The sequence below is a fragment of the Polypterus senegalus genome, chromosome 9 (genome assembly GCF_016835505.1).
Source record: "Polypterus senegalus isolate Bchr_013 chromosome 9, ASM1683550v1, whole genome shotgun sequence".
NCBI lineage: Eukaryota > Metazoa > Chordata > Cladistia > Polypteriformes > Polypteridae > Polypterus > Polypterus senegalus.
In genome coordinates, this window is record NC_053162.1 from 24,981,808 (window position 1) to 25,006,801 (window position 24,994).

The window sequence follows — 24,994 nt, forward strand, 5'->3', positions numbered from 1 at the left end:
CCTGTTATGCAGTGACATCACTATGGCCTTTTCCAGAGTTAAAATCACGAGCACCATTATTTTCCAGCCATAGACATGACACATTGCTGGGCAACATAACATACACATACCGTATATCCTCGCATTTAAGTTCTCCTGCGGATATGTCGAGGCTTAATTTTACCATATAATTTCCTGTAGTTTAGAATGTTGGTCATATAAATCGAATGCGGAAAACTCACGCTATTGGTCCAAGAGATTATAATATGCTAACATCCACCTGAGAAAGTAACCACAGAGCCCACGGCCTTTTTATTCCATGTATTGTGCCTACGCAACGACACGGTAATACCCAAACTATTCCGAAGCGAAGTTAGCACTGTTTTGTGTTTTTTGTATCTCATACCCTCATACACCTTTATCGTAAGAGCATCCCTTATCTACAATGGAGCGTTCGATCAGAAGAAAATATGAAGTTGGTTTTAAATTAAAAGTCGTTGAAGTAGAGAAAGAAATTTGTAACTGTGCTGCTGCAACAAAATTTATAGTGTTTGAGGAACTGATGCGAGATTGGAGGAAGCAAGAAGATGTAAAAAAAAAAAATAAGTGTATTTTTGAATGGGTGTATAAGTCGGGGTCTGATTTTATGATCGATGTTTCAAGACCCGACTTATATGCGAGTATATACGGTATTTGCTGTGTGACATTCACAAGATTTCTCTATAAAGAATGGCAGCACACACTATGAAGGAGGATTGTTCTGAGAAATAATTAAGCCAGGAGAATACTTTTTTAAAACAGTAAGGATATAGCAGAGCTATAAAAAATCCAGATAAGAGCAACTATGCTGATCCTAGGGCTACGCAGGATACATTATGAGAAAAGGTTAAAAGAGCTGAGCCTTTTCAGTTTAAGCAAAAGAAGATTAAGTGGTGACATGATTGAAGTGCTTAAAACTTTGAAGGGAATTAGACCAGTAGATTGAGACTGTGTCTTTAAAATTAGTTCCTCAAGAATATGGAGACACGGTTGGAAACTTTTTTAAGGGTAAATTCTGAGTAAACGTGAGGATGTTTTTCTTCACACAGAGAACCATGGATATATGAAATTAATTACCATGTAGCATGGTAAACAAGACTTTAGGGACTTTCAAAGCTTGGCTTGTTATTTTGGAAGAATTAAGTGGATAGGACCGGCAAGCTTTGTTGGACTGAATATACTTGTTCTCTTCTTGTTTGTTCTAATGTTTAAAAATGAAATTATGATTTGCTAACAAAGGGAAAAAAACTGATTAAGAGATTTAGCAGTCAAATAACAACAAGATAAACAAACTAAAACAAACTTATTGACAAAGAAATGATGGTATTGAATAGTGTATCATTTTTTGATTGAAGAACATGATTTTGTTTTCCACTGTAAAGACCCTGCTAATGATATTTGCAACTTTTTGCTGATGTCCTAAAGAAAGACCTCTTACACTTGTTCCTTAACAAAACTAAGTTATTTTTTCTTCCCATTTCTCAAACAAACAAAATCAACAAAGTGCTTCAATGTTGTCCCTCATTAACCCTACACTAACAGTAATCCTGGGGTGTTTCTCTGTATCTGTAGGTGTTTGGCTTATTTAGAAGGAAATATAAGCTATAAATTTGCTCCTAACTATCATATAACTCTTGATCACCTGGATGTAGTAGCGGAGGAGAAAAAAAGCTGATGGCCATTATGAATAATTCTGTATACTCTGTCTGACACACTAGCATTGAGTACTTGACAAGTTATTCAGCAGAAGTGTGTCAAGCAACACTAATGAGGTTCCTTCTTATCTACAGCAATATGCCTTATTAATGCCTCACTGTAACCGGTGTCTTATCATTAACAATGTCAGAAGTTGTCTTCTTTTTTTGTAATTCTTATGTATGCTTGAAGGAGGGTGTTTTTGTTATTGTATTTGCTGAGCTTCTGTAAAAAGTTAAATTCCCCCCTTAGGACAAATAAAGTACTATCTGTCTGTCTAAAAAGAATTCTAAATAATGAATAACACGCAAAAAATTCTATGCATACACATGCCTTTTTGGTATTATGTTGTTACTACAATACAAATCTAACCTCGCTTATAACTCTTTTTCTCAATGCTTGAATTTCATTGCTTTTGACAGCTGCCTTTTTGTAGTTGGTCAGCCAAAAACCACTTTGTCATGCCAGGAAGCTTGAAGCCTGAACAAAGACGTCACTATCAAACTTGATTTAGTAAAAGAACTCAAAAAACCTTTAGCAGATGACATCAAGTGTAATATATTCTTTGAGACCTTTTATAGCCCGAGAGACACCAGAACACATCTTAGCATCATAAGATTTACTGTTGACATTCTAGAATGTGATTGTATCTTTCTTTGTCCAATATATACAGTATACAAATAGTTTTGACATTGGAGAAACCTTCTTCACTTTTAATTGATCGAGTACAGTATGTGCAGCAGTATGCACCAATACAGCAGTACTGTAAGATTCAAGGGATCAGGCAAGGTTAAGTGAGAATATTGATCTAGCAAAAAATCCTTTGTTTTAAAGAATTAAAGTGTGCTCGCAGTGTAACATAACCATATGTGTTTAGGGAATAGTACATGCATTTCCTTCCTATGCTTTATTACAATAGAAATGATTTGCTTTTATATCATTAGTATACTTTAACACGTTAAAATCTTAAAAGTGCTCATTATAGTTTTTTTCATGTTTACATCATCGCTGGTAACTAATTAAATCATATGGAAAGATGTGAAATCATACATAATGACAGGTTGAAGACAGATGTTTAAAAAATAGGCTATTTGAAAAGGGATGCATTTTTACATTCTTGTAAGGTGTCAGAGAAGCTCTAACTCTTTCTCTTCAGTTCAAGGCCACAACAGAATCATTACAGTCCTGGCATATCATTTTCTAACCCGCTTAATCCTTAATTCTCTGGGAGGAAACCAGAGAATGCGGAGGAAACCCATACATGCAAACTCCAAGCAGAAAGGACTCTGGTCTCCTTACTGGGAGGAAGCAGCACCACCAATATGCCACAATACTGCCATAGGCGTTGCAATGTATGTCATAAATCAGCACAGAAAACAAAATAAACAAAATGCTACCTTTCAAAAAATGCATTGCTGAGTTGCTTGATTTTTAATTGCGATAGTGAGACTGAGCAAGAATAACATGTGGTATGAAAAATAATATGGAATGATACAATACAATACAATTTACTTTTTGTATAGCCCAAAATCACATAAGAAGTGCCGCAATGGGCTTTAACAGGCACTGCCTGTTAACAGCCCCCCAGCCTTGACTCTCTAAGAACACAAGAAAAAACTCCCAAAAAAACCCTTGTGGGGAAAAAAAGGAAGAAACCTTGGGAAAGGAAGTTCAAAGAGAGACCCCTTTCCAGGTAGGTTGGGTGTGCAGTGGGTGTCAAAAAGAAGGGGGCCAATACAATACAATACAATACACAGAACAGAACAAATCCTCAATACAGTATAGAAATAAAAGTTTTAGAAGTACGGAGTAGAATTTAACAGTAGATGGTATCACATAATATGATTTGGATTTGTTTAGAGACATGGAGACCTCATTCAACAAGCTGCCTCCCCCTTTTGGCCATCCCACAGCTGAAATAGCGCTAATCCAATGGAAGGACCCCTCTTTCCCATGATTCCTGTGATCCTCCATCAGAGATGATTTTACCTTAGGCAGGCAAAACAACTTGGTAGCTGGGCCGTGGCACCAGGTGCCACATTTGAGTACCGAGAAGAGAAACGGAATAGGTGAGGGTTAGTATCCAATTATAATTATCATGTTACTTATGTTTTAGTGCTAATGACTAACAACAGAGATGCAGTCTGTACAGTTAATGAGCAACTAATGTTAATGATGAGCTTTGATGTTTACCTGTGTTATTATTAATATTTTTCTGCTTTTCTGCATCAGTTTACAACGCTGAGCCTTTAGCCCTAAATTTTAAATTTACTGTTTTCACTGCCATCTTGCTTATTTATTTTACTATTTTTCCTCCCTTCATTAGGGCAGCTCCCACATTGTCAATGGGCAATGGGTTTAAAAGTTATGGAATTTTTATTTAATATATAATAATTTTTTACAATTTATTACAAGTATATATATATACAGTATATATGTATATATACAGTATCTATATATATATATATATAATTCACTAAGCCAACAGAACAAGCAAGACAGCCATGGGATACGCACGACATAGCCATGCCCACCAACTCAGAGACCCACCCACTAATTCACTAAGCCGACAGAACAAGCAAGACAACCTTGGGATATGCACGGCATAGCCACGCCTGTCAATTCACCGAGATCCGCCCACCAACTCTAGTAAGACAAGAACGCCTGCACGCCTGCCCGCATGAATGTTACCAGCATTCACTGCAATGCATTCACTGCAATGTACTGGAGTGTAAAACCATCACAGCTTTTAACTCACAAACTTTTAACTCACAAACTGCAACAATCACCAAACACCGCCACCCTGTCTCTCGAGGCATTCACAGTGCCGGAAGACAACCATGGGATACGCAAGAAATAGCCACGTCTGTCAACTTGCAAAGCCCCACCCACCACCTATAACACCATAGGATACGACGACAACTCACAGAGACTCGCCCACCAACTCTAAGAGCATGGGACGAGAATGCCTACCCGCCCGTCTGACTGTTGCCAGCGTTCACCGCAATGTACTGGAATGTTAAACCATCACAACTGCTAACTCACGAACTGCAACAATTCACCAGACACCGCATCAGTTGCTTTCTATATCTAAGAATATATATAGATACTCATTATTCCCCGGCACGCGTCCACCCATGTTCTCAAGGCATTCATAGTGCCTGCTCATGTGCCCGGACACAATAACTCCACCGCCTCAGTCGCTTTCTATATCTAAGAAGATATATAGATCATTCTTCCCCGACACGCGTCCACCCACGGTCTCAAGGCATTCACAGTGCCTGCTCATGTTCCCAGACGCAACAACTCACCAAACACCGCGCCACCAGCATTCACCGCAATGTACTGGAGTGTAAGACTATCTCAGATGCAACCTCACAAACTGTCCTTATTCACCGGATATCCCTGACCCGATCAGATTCAAATTTGCCTTTTACTTTTACATGGAGACAATTTCCAGTAAGATTGGCCTTTGCAATGACAATTAATAAAGCACAAGGCCAAACTTTCAAAAATATATGCCTGTATCTGCCAAAACCAGTTTTCAGTCATGGACAATTATATGTTGCTCTCTCTAGAGTTCCATCTTTTCAATCACTTACAATTGTATCCCTCAAACCCACCCCATTTGGATAACTGTGTCTTTCCGGAAGTATTCAGCCATCAATAAATTATTATGTGGCATATGTTACGCCGCAGGTTGGCTAGTATACATATAATGTTTTTCTGAAGCTATAACAGAATGAATTATTAAACATAAGGAAAAGGATTTACCTTAACTGAAGGGTTAACCAAATGTAACTTAAACCTTAAGCACATGAAGTGTAAGCACATTGCCAAGGTAATTTTCCAAGGTTAAAATTAGGTAACAAAAAAGCTGAAAGAAACTTATGGGAAAGCCCATACACCCCTCCTATGAGGGTGAGATCAGTGAGAGAATCTGCTAAAAATAAACCCTTAATTAAGTGGTGTTCATAGTAATGGGAGAATCGTCTCGAGTCAGAAATTACAGCATTGGTGGAGTCAGTTGATTGGAGGAGGTAATAAGTTCAGCATATCAGATGATGTGATGTATTAGATGAGGTATTGGTAATTACAAAAAGTATAAAAGCAGATGTATTGTTTAATTGATTGCTCACTTCATGGACTAAGATATTCATGCATAACTGTGCAAATAAAGAAATTCTCATCTGGGCTCTGTAACTACCTTCTTTGGAGATAGAGGAACATTTTCTCCTCAGCAAAGGTCATCCATGTGATCATTTCCTTTTTAAGTCTTGGTTTTGTGGTTAGTTGTTTCTCTATACTTTCATCTCTTGTCTGTAAATTTTTGTTACTTTGATTTCTGTGGATTTGATACTGTACATTAGATCTTATAGTTTTGATCCTTTTCTAACCTAAACATAGCCTCTTCTTCCATTTTTTGCCTGAAAAAAAACACAACTCATTCTTAACATTAGTTGAGGTGGAAACAACCTAAAATCAAGTATTTGCTGCACATTTTTTGCTTTCAATCAGTGTTTTTTTCCTCTTGTTATTCCTTCAGATTAACCAGAAATGTATGATTAGATGGTTAGAAAAATCCCCTTTTATTATCCAGAAGAGAAAAAGTTGTGTAAATGCTTTTTCAGAAATATGCACGGTTGGATTGATCCATCCATTGTCTTCACCAGGCATCAGGTAAGCAAACAGTAAAAGAATACACAGCCTTCCTTTACTGAAGGACAAAAAATGCATGTACGATAACTTTCTTGAGAATACAAAGTCAGAAAGCTATGAGGAACTAGTTGAGGAGCTTCTCTCTTCTTACCTAGCACTTGAGTGCAACATGTTTTTAAAAATCCATTTCCTACACTCTCATGTTGTATTTTTTTCCTCAAGAACCTGAGATCGCTCAAATGAACATGGAGAGAGAATCCACCAGGACATCATTCAAATGGAGAGATGTTATAGTGGAAAGAGGAGTTGATGTTAGCAGATGTCTGGGGTCATTCCACTGAGAAACACCTTCAGAGGATTTCAAGAAGAAAAAAACTACCAAGTGACCACTTTATGTAAGTAATAATTATATGTATAGTTTGTAACTTTTTCAATTCTAAAAAATTTATTTAAAAAATATATTTCTTTTTTTCATCTTTTAAAAACTGGATGTGGTAGAGCAATTCTGTTAGCAGATTTAGGTTCAGACCCCTCAAATCAATAAAGAAAACCTAAAAAGTTTAGACATGTGTAAAAAAAACTTCAAGGTCCAGTATTAATAAAAGTATAGTACAAAGGAAAACACACAGAAAAGCCAAATAACATGGCTACTGAGGGCAATCTGGCTAAGGCAGCAGAGGCCTAAAAGGCAGCTCCTGGAGCATCATTGACTGAGCACCTGAGAGACTTAAAGAAGAAAGTCTGGGGCTGCTAACAAGGAGCAAAATCACAAATATCATGAGAAGCATAAACAGAGATAAAACAAGGGAGTAGAGGATAAGTTATCTTCTTCTTCTTCTTCCGGGTGCTCCCATTAGTGGTGGCTACAGCAGATCATCTTTATCCATATCTTCCTGTCCTCTTCATCTTGCTCTGTTACACCCACCACCTGCATGTCCTCTCTCACCACATCCCTAAACCACCTCTTAGGCTTTCCTTTTTTCCTCTTCCCTGGCAGCTCTATCCTTAGCATCCTTTTCCCGATATACTCAGCATCTCTTCTCTGCACATGTCCAAACCAAATCTTAACATCTTTAACTCTGCTACCTCCAGCTCTGTCCCATTTGTTTGTCCATGCCACCGTCTCCAACCCATATAACATAGCTGGTCTCACTACCGTCCTGTAGACCCTCCCTTTCACTCTCGCCGATACCCGTCTGTCACAATTCACTCCTGACACTCTTCTCCACCCATTCCACCCTGCCTGTACTCTCTTTTTCACCTCTCCTCCACAATCCCCATTACTCTGTACCATTGATCCCAAGTATTTAAAAATTCATCCACCTTTGCCAACTCTACTCCCTGCATTCTCACCATTCCACTGACCACCCTCTCATTTACACACATGTATTCTGTCTTGGTTGTTCTACTGACCTTCATTCCTCTACTCTCTAGAGCATATCTCCAACTTTCCAGGGTCTCCTCAACCTGCTCCCTATTCTCGCTACAGATAACAATGTCATCAGCAAATATCATAGTCCACAGGGGCTCCTGTCTAATGTCTGTTAATAATTTATAAAAATTAAAAAGAAAACTAAAAGACAAGAAAAAGTATTAACATCCACGTCTTTTCGCAGGCTTTTCCATGAGTGACCTCCTGTTGTGAGGTCTGCACTATATAATGCAGTGCACTTATTTAGAAAAATGAAAGCAGTGTTGGACAACAGTGTTGTGGACTCTGATAAGCATTACAGGACAATGACAAATGATCTGTAGCTAGCCGTTTTAACACAGTAAATAATGGTAGGTGAGGGCATTTTTTTTTTAAATCATGAACAAGAATACAAGGTAAACTGAGTCATTGATGCAATGCTGTTAGAGCATGAGGACCAGGTTTATATAAAATAACCACCTGAGCAAAAACATTAATTTGATTTAAGCTCTGCTTCATTGAATAACCTTGGATGAAGGCATATGGTAGTCACCTAAATTTCACATTATAACCTGTTCTCATGCACGGAGCAGGGAATTGAAGATAAACACTTTAAATTATTTTTGTCAGTTTCAATGGGAGGAGAGAATTTGGAAAAATGAGAGATCCAAGATTGTGGCCTTATAAAGTGCTCTGTTCTGCAGAGCTAATTTAAAACACAAAATTAAATTTCTTTTTTAAAGGCATCATTTATTTTATGCCAACACAGACTTTTCAAGCACTATGTTATGTGGTGTAAGTAAACATGAAGAAATAGTTTATTACATTAGCAAACCATGCAAGTACTGTCTGTTAAATATTTTGTTTGAATTTCCAGATGTCAATTTTTAAAGCATCTGAACAACTGTAATTCAAAAAACAGTTCAATCTGTACATGGCTCCTTCCAGTGGCACTCTAGCAAGAAATAAACAAGGGGCAGCTGTTTGCCCAAATACTTGTATTATTACAAAGAAACTCATGTATGATGTTATGGTTCCTCTGAAAAGAATGTGAATGTGGTTACTTTTTTTATCAAAGGAGCCTTAATGTAAAATAATAAAATGAAACTAAGAAGTGAAATAAAAGCAGCTTTTGAAAATCTTATTTATAATCCTTGAGAATGATGACTAGAAAGTCCATTGTGAAGCAGAACTTTCACACTTTAAAAATAAGTCTGTACTCTAACTGTTTAAATGCAAAACACTGATAAGAAAAAATAGTAAATAAGACTTGAATACATTCTCCTCGCTTCCAACTTAGGGAACTATCAAGGATGGTAAGGTCACATGCATCTCTTATACCTGTGAAAGTGACAAAAGATACCTTGTGATGCCAAGAAATGCCGCTTATTTCAAATTATTCTTTTAAAATGGTCTAATTATTACCCTAGTACAATATAAACTAATTACAATTACAGCAATTAGACTATGACACTGCCCATAATGTTCAAGCAACATCAGAAAAGCAACATGCAGTATGAACAAAACACATGTGTGTGTGTATATATATATATATATATATATATATATATATATATATATATATATATACTGCTCAAAAGAATTAAAGGAACACTTTTAATCAGAGTATAGCATAAAGTCAATGAAACTTATGGGATATTAATCTGGTCAGTTAAGTAGCAGAGGGGTTGTTAATCAGTTTCAGCTGCTGTGGTGTTAATGAAATTAACAACAGATGCACTAGAGGGCAACAATGAGATGACCCCAAAACAGGAATGGTTTAACAGGTGGAGGCCACTGACATTTTTCCCTCCTCATCTTTTCTGACTGTTTCTTCACTAGTTTTGCATTTGGCTACAGTCAGTGTCACTACTGGTAGCATGAGGCGATACCTGGACCCTACAGAGGTTGCACAGGTAGTCCAACTTCTCCAGGATGGCACATAAATACGTGTCATTGCCAGAAAGTTTGCTGTGTCTCCCTACACAGTCTCAAGGGCATGGAGGAGATTCTAGGAGACAAGCAGTTACTCTAGGAGAGCTGGAGAGGGCCATAGAAGGTCCATAACCCATCAGCAGGACCAGTATCTGCTCCTTTGGGCAAGGAGGAACAGGATGAGCACTGCCAGAGCCCTACAAAATGACCTCCAGCAGGCCACTGGTGTGAATGTCTCTGATGAAACAACCAGAAAGACTTCATGAGGGTGACCCAAGGGCCCCATGTCCTCTAATGGGCCCTGAGCTCACTGCCCAGCAGCATGCAGCTCGATTGGCATTCGCCATAGAATACCAGAATTGGCAGATGCACCACTGGTGCCCTGTGCTTTTTACAGATGAGAGCAGGTTCACCCTCAGCACGTGACAGAAGTGAAAGGGTCTGGAGAAGCCATGGAGAACATTATGCTGCCTGTAACATCATTCAGCATGAGCAGTTTGGTGGTGGATTAATGATTGTCTGGGGAGGCATATCCATGGAGGGTCACACAGACCGCTACAGGCTTGACAAAGGCAACTTGGCTGCCATTAGGTATCAGGATGAAATCCTTGGACCCATTGTCAGACCCTATGCTGGTACAGTGGCTCCTGGTGCACGACAATTCCTGGCCTCATGTGGTGAGAGTATGCAGGCAGTTCCTGGAGGATGAAGGAATTGATACCATTGACTGGCCACCACACTTTCCTGACCTAAATCCAATAGAACACCTCTGGGACATTATGTTTTGGTCCATCCAATGCCACCAGGTTGCACCTCAGACTGTCCAGGAGCTCAGTGATGCCCTGGTCCAGATCTGGGAGGAGATTCCCCACAACACTGTCTGTCATCTCATTAGAAGCATGCACCGATGTTGTCAGGCATGTATACAAGAACACAGGGGCCATACAAAGTGCTGCGTACAATTTTGAGTTGTTGCAATTAAATTTTGGCAAAATGGACTAGCCTGCCACATAATTTTTTCACTCTGATTTTTGGGGCATCTTTGAATTCAGGGCTCTGTAGGTTGATCATTTTCACTTCCATCAAACGATGTGGCATCCTTTCGTTCCTAACACATTACCCAGTCTATATCAGTATAGATATCCAGGAGGATTTCTTTTTCCCATTGAGATTTGATGTGTTTTCAAAGTGTTCCTTTAATTTTTTTGAGCAGTTTATATATATATATACACACAGTGGAACCTTGGTTCACGAACGTCTCTGAACACATACAAATCGGGTTATGACCAAAAAGTTCGCCAAACTTTTGCATCTGTTCACGACCACATACTCGGTTGACGAACAAGCCAGTTTCCCTTCCATTTCGTATGCGCCAATGATTTCTGCACATGTTCAGTCTCTCCCTGTACTGTACATTGTTCTCAGTGCATCACGCAGAGGAACTCTTCCTCAAAACTGTAACCTCCTCTCAACCCAGCTTCCTCCTGTGGTGTAGCAGGTCAACAGCTCCCGTCAAAAAGGCCAGTTTTAATAAATAATCACTGCACTCGCAGCTTAGCGAGGGGGCGTGGTGGTGTGTGGCCGAAGCGGTTTCTGAGGAGTTAGTGATGTGGGTGTTTCTCTCCTAAGTGCACAGGTGAGAAGCGGTCCACATCCATAATTGTTCCCAGGAGCTGCTGATTGCCACGACTACCATGCCTCTTCATAAATAGAAGCGTGAGTTGGCTAAAGGGAAAAAGAAGAGAACAGGAAAAAACGGGAGGTTGAAGGAGAAGGCAGGAAGCAGGAGGAGAAAGCTGGTGCAGGAGAGATAGAGAGAGTGAGCAAAAGAGAGTGAGAGTGTGAGAGCGAGCAAGTGAGATAGAGAGCGAGTGAGCGCAGGCTCTTGTGCATCTGAGAGCGAGCAAGCTGCTGAGCAGGGAGCCTGGGTGTTTGTCTCAGTGTAATTCAATGTTTTTACATTTAGTTTACTATTACAATGTGCATTCTATGGTATAATTAACCATTTTTGTGCTTAAAAATTTTTAAAGAAAATATATTTACATACAGTTCGTAAGTCTGGAACGGATTAATTGTATTTACATACAATCCTATAGAGGAAATTACTTCGGGTCACAACCAAATCAGGCTACAACAGAGTTTTGGAACGAATTATGGTTGTGACCTGAGGTTCCACTGTATTGTCACACATGTGCACTTGGGAGTCAACCAAAGAGATCAGGAAACGCCAACTCCACGCCAGGTGGCTGAGTGCACTAAACCTCTCTTTTCTCTCCGCTGACCAATACAATACCTTTAGAAAGTGTTCAGACCCCTTCACTCTTTTTACATTTTACTGCATTGCTGTTGTAATGCGACTGGGAACAAGCTGTCCTAGGCAGGCTAAAAGGTAGAGGGCCCTTCCAGGTCAACCTGTTTAATCTTAACTAAAATACAACACAAAGCGAAAAATTGTCTCTAGTTAGCCTTGTTCCTTCTAGTGCTATTGTGGCTTGAGAATCGAATGGTCTGTCCTCCTTTTTTGCCAGCCAACGTCTGACACTCAGCATCCTGGTGGCTTCTTACAGCTGTGAAAGGGGTGGGGTTTTCTCTGAAGTATGGGATGAAACTATGTGTCTTCCTTCGGCAGCACTTAGATGCTCTGGGGAAAGAGACGATGCCATTAGTGTCAGCCCCCCTCTTGTTCCAGGGTGGAATTGCTTACCTCGCCAGAAGCAGAAAGGTGGTTCCCAGATGCACAAGCGTGACATTGTCTTTTGCTAATATTGTTTAAATTTATTTTTCCCTCATCAAATAACAATGAGTACCCCAGAACATTAGGTAAACAAACCACAAAATTTTTGCAAATGTGGTGGTGTACTAGCACAGCTCTTGTCTACATTTCATGATGATTTTTCCAGGAGAAAAAACTGTGTTTTGTTCAATGAAAGAAGTACACAATAGGCCACCAGGGGTGCTTTTTCTTACTTCTAGTTTGCTTGAACATTTGCTCTATGAAATGCAACTGAACTACTGTATCTGTAAAGTGAAACAAAGTAAAAGATAATCCAAGTGACTGATCACTTCTTAGTTTGGCACAAAGTAGACGGACTAGGAGGGTGAAAACGCAATTAGATCAGGTGAACTTTTCCAGCTTGTACCCACAATATGTCAAACACATTTTCTTGCTTGCGATAGCCTGGGTTGGACTATTTCACTCAAGAGTTTACAATAAAAGTTTGACTGTGTAATAAGAAAAATAATGCACACTGCAATATAAAAAAATACAAAAATATATTCCACCTATAAATATGAAATACTGTTGTTTTATTTTGAGAAAATTAACATTTCCCCACATCTGTCTGTCACCTAATTGAGGTGTTAAAGAGAATCAGTCCTTGGACTGCAGCAATCAGCTCTGACATGACATTACAGTATGGTGCTTCCGAAAACAAATCGTTCTTAAACCCCTTCACATGTACCACTTTATTTTGGTGCAACTTTTCAAAATCCCATGCATTGATTATAAAACAGCATCAAAGTCGAGGTGATCTTTATTATCCCAGAATGATAAATTCAGTTTGTCATTTGAGTTGCCGTTGACAAAAATATCAAAGAAAGAGAAAATAATACACTTTGATAAAAACAAAACCCTTACTGATATACATTATTCATTACAGTTCTTGTGGAGTTATTAGAGAACATCCTAATTGATTACATGCAGTGGTTCTCATACTCTGTCCTCGGGTCCTCATGTGGCTGTAGGCTTCTGTTCAACAAAGTTCTGTTTTTAATTGGACTCCTAAGCAAGCTGTTAATACTCAGTTTGCATTGTTATGGTCTATTGAAAAGGCAATATAGTATCTATGTGTTGTTTCCCTTTAATCAGTTGTCGTCGACCTTGAATTATTAGTTATTGTGATTGGCCTGTGCTGAGTTGGAGCTTGGCCAATCACAGGACTTCACTTTGAACATTCTACTGTAGATTAGTTTGGTGGCGTCTTAGCCGTACAGTAGGAGCTTAATTTGTTAAAAGTGAAAGTTTGCATAATTATATATAAAGTAAGTGGAATTTAATTGTTTGTTCTTAAAGTATATTGTTTATGTGTTTAAATTTGTAATTTAACCCCCGTGACCCTGTATTCGGATTCAGCGGGTTAGAAAATGGATGGATGGATAATATTTTAGTACAGTTTCTAAAATATAGACTTTTGAGGAAGCTAAAGTATAGTTGGGCGGCAGAGTGGTGCAGTAGTAGCGCTGCTGGCTTGCAGTTAGGAGACCCGGGTTTGCTTCCCGGGTCCTCCCTGCGTGGAGTTTGCATGTTCTCCCCGTGTCTGAGTGGGGGTGCTCCCGTTTCCTTCCAAAGACATGCAGGGTAGTTGGATTGGCGATTCTAAATTGGTGTGGGTGTGTTTGTATGTGTCCTGCGGTGGGTTGGCACCCTGCCCGGGATTGGTTGCTGCCCTGTGTTGACTGGGATTGGCTCCAGCAGACCCCTGTGTTCGGATTCAGCGTCTTGGAAAATGGATGGATGGATAAAGTATAGTTGAACAGATGCAGTTTGGAGTTTCACACATATTGTTTGTTATAGAATTACAGTATTATGATTTCCTCATTTATAATATGATTATATATTAAGAATTATTTACTTATTTAAGATGAGTAAATATTTTATGGTTTAATATTCTAGCAGTTTCCTGACATTGATATTATCTTAACAATAGTACGCCATTTAGTGGATAAAGTACCCTATTAATAACTAATGTTAACATTGACACATATAAGAGTAAGAAACTGCAATAACTAATTTATGTTTATTATTTAATTTAGACCATACCTTCACATTTGTATAACTTTGGAAGAAATTAATAAAAAGAATTTGGATATCTTCATCCATCTCTGACCGGATGTGTGTAGTTTTTGTAATTTAATCCTGAACCAACTTAATTCTTCAATACATTGTCACTGTTGAAATGACAAGATTCGTCAAAATCTCAATGAGTCAGAAAATACCATTTTTTGAAATTATGTCTGTGTGTCTGTCTTTGTGTGTGTCTGTGTGTATGTAAACATGATGGCTTGAGTACGCTTTCACTTAGATCAACCTAATTTTGCCATCAAATATTAGGTACAAAATGTAGATTTCTATCAACTTTTGAGCTATTTCCGCTAAACGGAAGCGGTACTTTTTTATTCATGCAGCTGCAGAGTCCAATTTATTCAACTTTACTTTTATAATAATTGTTCAATATATTATTAATTTGAGTTGATTTGTTGTTAATGGCTCTTTAATGTACATAGTATAAAAATATAATCATTGTCTTGTGGTTTACTCCTCAAATATCCCTCCCCATATCTGAGTATACAAGAAAGTCTATGTAGAAAGTTTTAGGATTTTCATCATCACACATTCTGCTTTACCAGGTATTCTGGTTAGAGTTGGGACATTTGAAACATAGGCATTTGTAGCTTGTATCCCTTTAATGAAGCACACTGTGTATAAACTTGTATAGAAGCTTCATTAATCATGTCACTGAAGCATCGGGAGTGGCTTGGCTGCTTTGAACTTGTGTGTCATTTATGCTCTAGTCTACTGTAGTTACATTCTCTGAAGTACCATACACGCGTACAGTTCCATAAGCACATTACTTCAAGTGTCCTTTAGTGCAAACACTGATGGAGAAATAATAATTTGTTTTGCCTCAAAGCAAAAATCCATGAAAACATTGACACATAATTATGAATCAATATCAATCAGTGGTGGCTTATATTTTGTACCTTTGTGTTGGCATTGAATGATGATGGATTCTTCTTGTTTACATCTCTGTTTCAAAGGCGATGAGAAGTTGCATCACCAACAGAATGAACTGGCATCACATTGTGCAACTAAGCAGCTTCAGTGTCAGCTGCAGGAGAGCCTAGAAAAACAGCAAGCCTGCCAAAGTTGCTTAGGAATTTCAACTTGTGTGGCAACAGTTAACCATACTTCTAAGTTCAGAGCAAGGATCTAGTAGCATTTAGGTACAGTATTTATAGTTGTTTGCTGTAATGGCAAGAAGTTAAGACAGTGCCTCATACTAACATACATTTATTGAAGCATTTTAATAACAACATGGTTATCATAAGATCAAAATGAACACACAGAACGTTCTTAGGTATTTACAGCACCTGTCTACTTGAAAGTATGCAATCAGCAAGGGCTTGTATGTTTGCTTCCTCCACTGGCTCATGGCTGCTACGATTTCTATAAACCACCAGATTATTTTCAAAGCTTAGCGGCTTTGGATCTTTTTCTGGCACAATAAGAGCCTCACAAACTTCACGTGGCTTCATCTGCTCATCACTACTACACTTAAATTCTTTATTTGCCAATGACAACATCAGTGAGTCTGAAACTGAAGTAACTGCAGCCTCTTGGCATTCAGTATCGTTTCCCTGGGCATCTGCTCTGCTCATTTTTGTCATTTCTAGAATGCAATTAATGGAGCGAGCTACACAAAAAAGGAGCAAATGAATAAGGATAATTATAAAAGAGAAATAAGCATTTAAAGCTATATCAAAAATACAAATGTTTCTAAATGTCTTATGAATGTAAAAATCACACTGCTGTGCTTTTCTGAATGCACAATATGAGAGTAAAAAAAAAAGCTAATGAAATGAGATCAAATAGAGATGAAGGCTTACCCTAACCACAACCCAAAGTTTGTAGTGATGGCCAAGAAAGTTCTGAATCTCATATTTCATGTAGAAAAGAGATAACAAATGTCCTTACCTAGTGGGTTTCAACAGGGGCTCTCATTGAGAGACACTGTAACATTAGACATATAAACGAAAGACCTGTGTGTGGGTGTGTGTGTGTATGGAGCAGTCCACTCTTCTCATGCTCAACTACAGCCACTACATGGCACATGCATACACTTTAAAAAGTGCTTACATGCCCCTCATCTCTCATTCAACCCAAGCAGACAAACTCAGTTTTGTGGTAGATGCATGTTCACATAACGAGTTACCATAAGTTAGCTTGAGACAGGTTCCAGCCTGTCCTGCTCATTTTGTGCTACAGCTGCACTCGACTACACGTCCATCTCGGACAACATATGACCTGTCCTGGCGCCTCTGCAAGTTCACCAATATAGTAAAACTGCTAGGGAGTCTTCAGGTTGTTTTTTTCCTAAAGGCCACACGCAGCTAGAATAATATCTACCATATTGGCTGATAATTTTTTTTATTATTAATGTTTAACAATATAACTGTTTAATCAGGTACAAAATGTATTGTTTAACTGTCTAATTTTAAAATGTAAGGAAGCTGGATAAGCCAGTTGTTGGTTTAATAAACCCTAATTTACGACTTACTAGATCAGATAAGACACGTTATTAGGTCCTCTGGTTATCTATGATGGTGATGGGGAGAGCTGATCAGAGCGGTCCAGGTGTGCAGGAACACTTTACATTCTATGAGCCTTCCTGGATTAGGAGGGACAAATAAATAAATGTATGATTCTGAGAGAGAAACTGTTCTGAGAATGCAGTTTACCTCTTAATTACATTTATCCTTTCTTTCTTGTTTGTCCAAAACTTACAATTGTGCATCCTTTGAAAGTGGAGAAAATGAGCGACATGACATGAACAGGCCACAACTGAAGGCTGAGTCTGCCTGACCAAGAGGTGTATCAAGAACAACAAGACTGGATTTAAATTATGGGCTAAGAGAAATGCCAAATGTCTCTGTTATATTTCCATTTGGAGTGTCATGCGCTCTCTGCCTATTTTTCCATCCTGGGGAGACCATCTCTCTTGGCGGCCATATTCAGGCAGACCATCCTACACGTGTTTCTGAGACTCCACTGAAAACCCATCAACAGTCTCATCTGTTATCCTGTTATTTAACCAACTCTCACATTTTTACAGTCTTTATATTTTGAGCATTATATCTATAATACTTATTGAATAAATGTGTAACTTTTCTCTTGTCTGTTCTGATATGCTATGTTGTTGCCTGAGGTCATAGATATAAAAGTGCTTTATGAAGGCTATAGCATGGATTTGGAGGCATTTTATTATGGTCTACCTTATTAAGCATATAAGGGGGGCTAGGGTCACCCTAGGACCCCACCATGACAAAACAAATATCTCAAATTACTTATTTTACATAAGCCACGTGTCCGGTATCCAGCCATATGCACAATGTCCTAAACAAGTGTTTGGGCTAAATATTGTTAATTAAATATTTTTCTGAAAATCTTCCTGTGCAAAATAATGGAGCACATTTTGACATGAGCACACATTTAAATTATTCTTTAATGAAACAATGGTGGTTAGACCTGCCGTCCTGCATTTGCTGAACCCTGAGTTCAGTTCCTGTCTTCTTATGAGTTTATTCATAAACTGTTTTATATCTCCTTGAACCCTGAATAAAGCTCTCAGAAAATGTTATCACTTTTTTTTTCAAATAATCTCTTTACTGGTTAAAAAAATAAATAAATGTCAGGTCTTAGGCTACATTATTTTTTTTCAGGGGCTTATGTGATGCCTGTATAACTACTTTAGTCAAAATGGATTTTTTTTCGGTGTTTCGCTTATTTTTACTGTTGTATATGACTTAAGTTTAAGAAAGAAGACCACAGACTCTACGGTCTAATTTTATAAGCTGCAAACATTCCTAATTTCAAGTACTTGTTCTTCGGAAGTTTATTTCTCTGTTTCATAATGACACATTCCTTTGTTTTTGGGAATAAATAATTGATTTGTAAATTACACTGAATTAACATTGCACTCTCAATAATTGGAATGATTAGAATGCTAATTCTATCCAGAGTTCCTGTCTGATCTTTTTTTTTTTTTTGTTAATTGCTATGAGAGCCTAAATTCAGAATGTGTTCAAGCTGCAGCAAATGAGTTACAATCAGTAATGAGATGGTGCATGAGTTGGGCTTCTATCTTTAGTTTCAGAGTTCTGTACTAGCCAGTCTTGCAAAATGAATTGCAGCTTACAATGCGTAGTAATGGAAAAGAGGATAAATATTCCTATCTGTTATTGTCATTTTCACATTTAAGAAATTCTTATAAAACTGAAGCTGTTAGTATTTACAGTCTGCATCGCCCCATTTACATGTTTGTGTGTTTTCCTTTGTTCTCTTCTTTACAGTTTGTAATTATTGTATATTTGTGTTCACCAACCCTTTAATTGTGTTCTTTATTTGCAGGGCTGGGGAGTCTTATTGAGTTATAGCTCTCAGATGTGGTGGTCATTAGGGCTGCAGTTACTGGTGATGTCTATTTAAGACATCTGCTACCACAGACACTTTGCTGGCATTTGGCTACTGTGTGCAATTTTCTACTTTGGTTCCCTTTATTGATTTCCTTTTTGGAAGGGGACTTATTTTATTAGCTTTCAATTTTGTCTTTGATATTTAGGATTTTGAGTTTTGCATTATGGAATTTTGGCATAGTAGTGAATTGTTTTGTAGTTATTGTTAAGGGTCAGTGCTAGGGCTACTGCTATTTTTAATATATAGTCATATAAAAAAGTTTGGGAACCCCTCTTAATTCTTTGGATTTTTGTTTATCATTGGCTGAGCTTTCAAAGTAGTAACTTCCTTTTAATATCTGACATGCCTAATGGAAACAGTAGTATTTCAGCAATGACATTAAGTTTATTGGATTAACAGAAAATATGCAATATGCATCATAATAAAAATAGACAGGTGCATAAAATTGGGCACCCCAACAGAGTAATGACTTCAATACTTAGTTGAGCCTCCTTTTGCAAATATAACAGCCTCTAGATGCCTCCTATAGCCTTTGATGAGTGTCTGGATTCTGGATGGAGGTGTGTTTTTTTGACCATTCTGTAGCAGCACTAGAAAAGATCCAGAGAAGAGCGACTAGGGTGATTCCAGGGCTACAGGAGTTAAATTATGAGGAAAGATTAAAAGAGCTGATCCTTTACGGTATAAGTAAAAGAAGATTAAGAGGTGACATGATTGAAGTATTTAAAATTATGAAGGGAATTTGTTGAGTGGATTGAGAATGTTATTTTAAAATGAGTTCATCAAGAACATGTGGACACAGTTGGAAACTTGTTAAGGGTAAATTTTGCACAAACATTAGTTTTTTTTTTTTACACAAAGAACGATAGACTCTTGGAATAAGCTACCAAGTAGTGTGGTACACTGTAAGTCTTTAGGCATTTTCAAAACTCGACTTGATGTTTTTTTGGAAGAATTATGTGGATAGGACTGGCAAGCTTTCTTGTGCTGAATGGCCTGTTCTCATCTAGATTGTTCTAGTGTAGTAATCAGCCCTACAATATTATTATGAGCAAAGAGAGAAGAAGACTAAGAGATGATAAACAAGAGGCTGGCGACAAAAAAGGTGTGTTAAAGTCAAAGCCAAAAAGCACAATAAAAACTAAAACATCTATGTTCTGTGAAATATAGAAAGTTGGTCAAAACCAAAGCAATACCTGACAGTAACATTTTTGAAACAAAGTAATACTTTGTTAGGATAGGATTATATTGAGCACAGATTTTATCCACCAATCACTACCAAAAATATAAATGACATTAAAACCTATTATGATCACAATCACGTAACAAGCCCAAAATGATCTGGCAAAAATAAAAATAAAGAGTATAGTAAGTTTAAAAAAATCAACACTGCAAATGAATACTGAAATCTCTATGTGTTCAAGCATTCACCAGAAAAATGTATTAAACTAAAAAATAAAAACACATAACCAAAAATTCAGAGCAGTTATTGTTTATTTCAGTTATCTTTTTTTTTTTTTTAGATTTTTGAAATTTTTTTGTCAGTTTTTTACTTCACTTACCGCTTGAGTTACCAAAATTTAGCCCCTCGGTGTCCATGGCACATTCAATATTATTATACTTCAAGGATGTGGGAGTTCCCTTAGTGTCCAAATCATGTGTCCCTTGAGTTAGTAAAACGGTATCCCTGTGTGTCCATAGCATGACATTTGATTCCAGAGAGCGTGGTGCTTTAGTTTAGTAAATGGTGCATCTTAGTGTCCTGAGTGTGCTCTCCTTAGCCTGTCCATTGCACAACATTGTACTTTAGATGACAGAGCCTATGTCACCTAATGGATTGACAGGTTCTGCTTAAGGACATTAAAGATAAATTTTCCACTTTGCACAGGACAGCAGGTAGAGGATGTCCAATTCCAATTTAATAAATCATGTTCCCTTGAGTAAAGTAGGTGAGGTGAAGAGAAATGAACAAACAAGATCATTTTGGGCATCAGACTAGTGCACAATGAAGGTTGTGGTATGATCGAAGCTTAGTCATTTGATCATACATCTAATAAACCATACAGGCTAAATGGTTTGCAGCAGCACTTCACTGGGTGGCAGTTTGAAGATCCATTGTAATATTACCAAGATCAAACAATGAAATACTCTTCCATCATTCCTAAAGATTATAATCTGGGCAGTATAATGACAACTAAATGCATTTGCAGACAGTGTTGTCATATTAACTAAGTTTCAGCCACCAACTCAAAACACATGCCAAATTAGACAGACAGAGGTATATTTAAAATAGCCTATTACCTGGAATTAAGAACTCAATAGACTTAGTTTATGTAACACAAATAATAATGAATAAGGAAACGTGCACATAATGTAGTAAAACCAAGTTGAAAAAGACAAACAGGAAGTCTCATCACTGTTGTTTCCTTACCTATAAAACAGATCAAAATCATATTCTTTATTTATTATCTACTGTTATATAATATGCAAAAAATGTAATCTAATTTTGAATTTCTTTCACCCTCCAGTTCTCTGCTAAGTAGTGATGAATGAACCCCGATGAATTCGCTTGGCAACAAGTTCACCAAAATCACAGAAATGTTTAGCGAAATTCCGCAATCTCAGCAAAATGCATTGATGTCAATGAAGGAGGATTTGAACTAGTTTTAAGTAGAATATAATAGTGCTGATGTCATCTGAGCTTTGAGACAGCAGTGCTAACCACTGCGCCACCATGCCTTGAATAACAAAAGATACATACACAGCAAATACCACAAATAAAATACAATAAATGGCAACAAACTAGCACTAAGTAAGTAAAATGAAGACCTTTGTCAATCTTGGAGCACACATTAGCCATGCCCTGAAGCGGCAGCAAGGGACTGTCTCATTCTGTTTTCTGAACTCGTGTTTCCAAATACAGCTGGAACATCATTTTGTTTCCCATGTATCTATGAAGATGCTTTGCACTTTCCATCAAGAATAAAGAAACGCTTTGTAAATTTTAATAAAACGTTTATTTTAATTATTTCACAACGTGTCCTCTGTTTTGTGATGTAGGGAGGGGAAACAGGAGGGCTCCTTTAAGGCTTGTTTTGAGCTTGTTGCTGGGCACATGGATGATTGCATCTATAATTAGCCATGAGGTGCCGGTGTAAAGGGTTGAGTGTGATATATCTGTTGGTAGTACTAATAATACTGTAGGAAAACTAAAGGTGTGAGAACTCTTATACATAGAACAGTCTCATTTGTAGTATCACATGTAGTATCTGATCCTGAAGGGAGATATGTGATTGTCATAGGTAATTTCTTTATGCACCCAATGTTAATGATAGGGATTTCATCCAAAATGTATTTGCATCCATTCCCAATGTAAACACTCATAAAAGTATAATGGCTGGAGACTTTAATGGTGTTTTAAATCCAGACCTATGTAGGTCTCCTGCCACAGGGGCAATGACATCTAATACTGCAAAGACAATTACTCAGTTTGTAAATGACCACAACTTATCAGACCCCTGGAGATTTCCAAACCCAAACTCAAGGGCATATTCCTTCTACTTACCAGTGCATCATTGCTACTCAAAAATTGATTATTTCTTTGTAGATAACAATTTCTTGCCTATGATTAAATCTTGCAAGTACAACACTATTGTTATTTCTGACCATGCCCCTTTGATTTTGGAGATAAAATCATTATGCCCCACATACACATCTTGCAGATGGTGTCTTAATCCACTTTTATTACCAGATGAGAACGGTACAGAATTTATATCAAAACAAATCAATACTTTTTTAGGGACAAACATATTCTCTGAGGTTTCTGTGGGACTTTGGGAAACCCTGAAGGCCTTCTTACGAGGACAGATGATCTCATATCTTTCCCATAGAAATAAACTGGAAACCAAGAAGGTATCAGAGCTAATCAGTAAAATTGCTAGAATAGATCAAAAACATGCCAAGTGTCCAAGTGAGGTTCTTCATAGGAAAAGGCAGGCTCTGCATTCACAGCTCAACCTCTTAACAATTAAAGAAACTGAACAACTCATTTATAAATCAAGAAATCATTATTGTGTACATGGAAAGAAAGCTAATAAGATCTTAGCTCAACAAATCCACAAGCAAGAAGTTTGCAATGCAATCACCAACACAAAACGGAAACTAAATCATTGACCATAAAAATATATTGCACACATTTAGAGACTACTATAAATCCTTATATTTGACTCAGTTTAAGGAAGACAAGACACAATTTAATGCATTTCTGGATGAATTACAGGTACCACAAATGGATACTCTTAATGCAGAGAAACTGGATAAACATAGGGGCTATAAAGTTACTTCAGAATGGTAAAGCAGCAGGCCCTGATCGTTACCCTGCAAAATTTTATAAGAAATTCTCAACTCAGCTAGCTCCACTTTTATTAGCAACATTTACAGAAGCTAGAGACAATAAAATTCTACTTCAAACTTTTTGCCAAGCATTAATTACCGTCTTTCCTAAACAAAATTAGGACTTATTACAATGTGCATCATACAGACCAATTTCACTTCTGAATAATGATGTTAAGATACTCTCCAAAGTCCTAGCTAGAAGGATGGAGAAAGTGCTCCCTTTGGTAATATTACAAGACCTAAATGGATTTATTAAAGGTAGACACTTAGCTTCCAATCTTTGACACCTGTTTAATGTAATATATTCACCCACAAAGTCAAACAGCCCAGAGATATTATTATCGTTGGATGCAGAAAAAGCATTTGATATGGTTGAATGGAACAGCCTTTTCACTACATTAGAGAAATTTGGGTTTGGCCCGAACATTTGTGCATGGATCAAACCACTGTACAGTAATCCCTCGCTATATTGCGCTTTGACTTATATATTTGACATATAACGCACATTTTTTGCTGCTTCGCGGGTTACTGCGGACAATGGGTCTTCTTACTTCCGGTACATGCTTCCTCAGTTGTTTTGCCCAGTTGATTTCATACAAGGGATGCTATTGGCAGAAGGCTGACAAGCTAACCAATCAGAACATGCAGTTAAGGTCCTGTGTGTTGATTGGCTCAGCAACAGAGCACCGAATTTGATTCCACGGGGTTAACCAGGAAGTCTCATCTCGCTCATTCAGCATCAACGTGTTTCGCTGTGTAAAGAGTTAACTTTTGTGCTATTTTGTGTTTATCATTGTGCGTAGTCAAGCTCTTCATTATGGCTCCAAAACGATCTGCTCCTGCTACTGCTTCAGAGGCCATGCCCAAGTGCCAACGGAAGATGCTAACGATTACCAAAAAGGTAAAAGTTTTGAATATGCTGAAGGAAGGGAAAAGCTACACCGCTGTAGGACGCCATTAAAGCATCAATGAGTCCACGATTCTTTTTATTTAAAAAGGAGGAAAAGAATATAAGATCTACAGCTGCAGTGTCCTTTTAACCAGGGCACAAAATGAGTTGTAAGTGGATGTAATAAGGCAGTAGTCCGGATGGAATCTGCTTTAGGGATTTGGATTAAAGACTGCCGGAAGAAGAACAAAGGCGGTGCTACACAATTGCCTGAAGAGACTTCTTTAGAAGAGCTGTAATGCTCTCCTTTGCTGTGCAGTAAAACTAAACTCATCGTTATCGGACAAGTCATTGTGTCAGTGTTGGTGAGTAACAATAATTAATTTTCTACGTACAGTACTTAGTACATATACGTATGTTTAGAGTCACTGTACACACATTTACTGTATACAATTTTTCTTGCATTGTACGTATTTATTGCTGGTGGCCTATCGTAATGGCTATAACATATGTGATATCAGAGATATATCTTTAAAATAATATTTACGTTTTACTGCATATAAACAGTGTGTTTACATACATAATTTCAATGAACCTTACCTAATATCTAACAGAATACAAAGGGTTTATGCTGTATAACTGTGTGGGGAATATTTATAAACAGTGTGGGAGAGTGTGGGAAGTTATAAGTACTTAAAATATATAAAAATAACCATACAAACATATGGTTTCTACTTCG